We start from the raw sequence: 4,768 nt of genomic DNA, 5'->3' as shown, positions 1-4,768 counted from the left end.
AGGTAGAAGAACAACTCAAAGCTATGATCCAGGAGCCTAATCAATGTATTAGAGACTTTGCCTATGACTATAGGGCATTGTGTCTGAAGTGGAAAAATGATCTCCCTGAGGAGGAAATGGTAAGAAGGATTCTGAATAACTGCAACCCTTCTTTGGCTGGAAGCCTACGTGGTGCTGTGCATACAGTAGAACAGTTAGTTAAGGTTGGATCAATGGTAGAAAGAGACCTTAATTCTAAGAGAGATTATTGGGCCAAAGTAAATCAAATTAAGGGCAGTGAAAAAGGAAAGAAGAATCCAACAGTACGACATGTTAATGTTCCTAAACCCACTACTGGGCAATCCCAACTCTTGCTTTAGTCCACTCTACAACCCCTCCATTGCTTCGAGTTGCTATTAGTATCCAAGGACGGCAAGTTGAAGCTATATTAGATACTGGTTCCACTTTTACTTTAATGCAGAGGAAGTTGTGGGAAGCACTGGCCAAACCAGGTGAACAAATACAAAAACACTCCAACAGAACATTTATGCTAGCTGATGGAAAGGCACAAAAATCAGAAGGTAGAGTTCCTATTACTTATGAGTGGCATGGACTAGTGTGGACTGTTGATACCTATGTGATGGCAGATGAACAGCTGGCTTTTCCACTTATTTTAGGCCTGGATTTTCTTAGTCAAACTGGTGTACGAGTACATGTGGCCGAATATAACTATGAACTATGCATTAATGGAAGAGCTAGAGTATTTCCTTTTCTTAGCCAGCCTCTAGGAAAACAGTTATGGAGCCAGCAAGAGGAACATGTAGTCACCTTGTACATGGCTTTACCCCTGGACTCTGAAGTGCCTGAGCAATTGATTACCACGGTGCCAACTTTAATTGATGATCTGATACTAAGGTATCCCCCTGAGGTGCAACAACTTCTGTATGCTTGGCCTTCTGTGTGTTCAGACAAGCTGGGGAAGACAAACCTTACCACCCACAAGATCATGACAACCGATGATATACCCATAAGGTGCAAGGCCTATCGTGTCTCACCTCTGAAGAAGGATGTTATTAGGGAGGAGGTTCACAGGATGCTTCAGGAAGGCATAATTGAGCCCTCACAGTCTTCTTGGGCCTTCCCAGTGGTCCTCGTGCCAAAACCTGATCAAAGCCTACGTTTCTGTGTTGACTATAGAAAGTTAAATGCAAAAACACCCCAGGATGCTTACCCTATGCCCATTATTCATGATATTTTGGAATCTATGCACGGGGCAAAATATTTTAGCACATTGGATTTAAAATCTGGGTACTGGCAGGTACAAATGGACCAGGATAGTCGCGAGAAGACTGCTTTCATCACTCCGTTTGGCATATATCATTTTTTGACCATGCCATTTGGTCTAAAAAATGCAGGGGCTACATTTCAACGTCTTATGGAAAGAGTCCTTGGTGAGTTAAGGGGGACAATCTGCTTTGTGTATATAGATGATATTATTGTATACTCACCTTCCCAGCAGAAGCACCTTCAAGATCTGGAAGCTGTTTTTTCAAAACTCCACCAAGCCAACTTGACCCTGAATTTGAAGAAATGCCATTTTCTTAAGAATGAATTAAGGTTCCTGGGCCATGTTGTTTCTGGAAAAGGGGTGGAAGCAGACCCAGAAAAGACAAGCGCTATCACCAACTACCCTGTTCCTCATGACATTCATTCATTACAGAGGTTTGTAGGCATGATAGGCTGGTACCACAAGTTTATCCCACATTTTGCAGAGCTTGCTGCCCCTTTGTATCAGTTACAGCGAAAAGGTGTCACATGGGAATGGACGGAAAAATGTCAACAAAGTATGGAGAGGCTGAAGGAAGCCCTACAGAAAGCCCCTGTGCTGGCCCAACCAGATCTGAGCCATCCTTTTCAAGTACAAACTGACGCCAGTTCTACAGGACTTGGAGCTGTACTTTCACAAAATATTGATAATGAGGAGCGTGTGATCGCATATGCCTCAAGGAGTCTGAGGGGAGCAGAATTGAATTACTCCACCTCAGAGAAGGAATGTTTGGCTGTTGTGTGGGCAGTTGAAAAGTGGCACCATTATTTGGAGGGTGTACCTTTTGTGGTATACACTGACCATGCAGCTCTGACGTGGGCCTTTAATTCTCCAAAGACCACTTCTCGACTCACAAGGTGGACTTTGAGGCTACAACGGTTTCAGTTCCAAGTTCAATATAGAAAGGGCAGAATGAATGTGGTACCAGATGCCCTATCTAGATCTGTTGAAGATCATGCTGTTTTGGCTGCATATGTGGTGAAGACCTCATCATGGAACTTTAACTTACCAAGTTCGCTGGCTGAGATACAAGTTGCCCAAGAGCAAGATGAGCAAATGAAGGAGTTAATGGAAAAAGTGGATGGAAAGAATGAGAAAAGTGACAGAATAAGATGGGAAATTCAACAGGGTGTACTCTACCGAATTATTCCAAACGCTGATGGTGTTAAGTACCAGCTGGTAGTCCCAAAATCCCTTACCCCTACTTTCCTCGGCTATTTCCATGACAACCCCTTAGGAGCTCATCTAGGGAAAATGAAAACTCTTCTTAAAATCTTGGAGGTGGCCAGATGTCCGAAAGGATGTGTGGCAACATGTGAAAGAATGTGTTGTGTGTCAACAGTACAAACCTTCGAATACCAAACCCCTGGGGTTTCTTCAATCAACTGAAGTGAACGAACCTGGTCACATGCTTGGCATCGATCTCATGGGGCCATTTCCAAAAAGTAAGAAGGGCAACATTTATCTCCTTGTGGTGGTTGACTATTTCACAAAGTGGGTGGAGCTATTCCCTTTAAGAGATAGTAAGACTCCACGCATTTGTAGGATTTTGAAGGATGAAATCTTTAATCGATGGGGCGTGCCCAAGTACATTCTTTCTGATAGAGGCCCACAGTTTCTTAGTCAGCTCTTGGTTGATCTGTGCAAAAACTGGGGTGTTACTCAGAAACTAACTACAAGTTATCACCCACAGACAAACCTCACCGAGCGAGTCAACAAAACTCTGAAAACCATGATGGCTTCTTATGTGGGGGAAAATCACAGACAGTGGGACAAGTGGCTATCTGAGTTCAGATTTGCACTGAATAATGCCAAACATGAAACTACCAACAAGACACCTGCAGAACTCACTTTAGGAAGACCCCTGCAGGGTCCATTGGAGAGACTTATCAATTATTCTCCAAATCCCTCTCAATTTTCCTATTCTATAATAGAAAGGCAACAACTACTTGCTGAAGAGGTTAAAAGATCTGTGAGGAAAGCTCAACTTCGACAAGCCAGGTATTACAATACCCACAGGAGAGATGTACACTTTCAAGTGGGAGATCTGGTCTGGGTAAGGGCTCATCCTCTTTCCAAGGCTTCTGATTATTTCTCCTCTAAACTAGCCCCAAGGTGGTCAGGGCCAGCCAGGGTGAAGATGAAGCTTGGGCCAGTGAATTACCGAGTCAGATGGATTCATCCAGATGATAAGGAAGATACAGTGAATGTTGTCAATTTAAAACCTTTCTGGGGAACTCTCCCTATGTAGCCGCTGGCAGGGGGGGGGGACTCTGTAGCCTTGCTACATTATTAAGGCCCACAAAAAATATTATGCATATATTTTTGCTTTTCTGGTGTTTAAAAAAAGCATAATTTTGTTAATGCATATATATGATTTTATTTGTGTTTCAGGCCTTAATTTAAGTTCACTGTTTATTTAAGCTGGTGGTGTTTGAGTTTGTTTGCCTTATCTAAAACATCCTTTATGTGGTTAATTTTGAGGACTTTTAGGTTGAAACCCTATTGTAGGGGAAGAGACTTTTATTTTAAAGGATTACACCTGGGAGGAAGGAAGGCCTAAAATAAAGTAGGAAATGGTTAGAGATGGAGCATGCTGTTCAAACCTACAATGTGATTCTGGAGGATTTCATTAGTTTTTGAAATCCCTTTTCTAGAATATTTGTGTCTCCTTGTTGAACTAAAAGTGGATTTAATTGCTGCTGAGTTTCAAGAGACAATTGGATTTTTTGGGGGGTTTTTCCTTCAACATTTTAATGGACAATCTTGGGATTTATCAATTTTTTGGATAACTCACGTTGATTACTCTGGATTACTCACGGTTCTAAAAGGACTGAGCAAGGACCTAACTAAGGACTAACAGATGACAATGAGCTAAGTGTTTGAAATTTTGTATTTGTATTTTCTATTCTAATATATGCATATGAATTCAATCCTGTGGTGTGTGATTTAGCTGGGTCTATTTTGATCGTCCTCACCAGATCTTTCCTATTTAGTAACACACAGTATTTGAGTTTCTGAACTTTATTGTAACTAAGAGGTTAAATGATTTATTCAAACAGACTTGTTACAACCTGATGCACATAAGTTTACATGATGCGCTGAACGCATACAGTATTTTGACATGACGACTCACACACATGACGGATTTAATACATGTTGTGACAAGCATCACATTGTGCGCTCCCAAAAAAGAACAACAAGGTGAAATGTACTAAAGTGAAAAGTATTTAAAGACTAAAGTGCTAAAACCATCAAAATGTGTCAGAATTCTTGCACAGCAATCAAGTGCCCAATTCAGTGTGGAGAACAGGTAACTGGTCACTGTGTAAGGGTCAGAAAACTAATATATTGGAACATTATTTATTTCATAAAATATCATTATCCGGTCCATAATGCACTGCTATAATCTATGATGGTTTCATGGTGTCATGGATTAACAGTAAATTGCTGATACTAGGA

This window comes from Misgurnus anguillicaudatus, chromosome 10, assembly GCF_027580225.2.
Source record: "Misgurnus anguillicaudatus chromosome 10, ASM2758022v2, whole genome shotgun sequence".
NCBI classification, from domain to species: domain Eukaryota; kingdom Metazoa; phylum Chordata; class Actinopteri; order Cypriniformes; family Cobitidae; genus Misgurnus; species Misgurnus anguillicaudatus.
The sequence above is the reverse complement of the archived record's forward strand: the minus strand, read 5'-3'. Positions refer to the sequence as shown.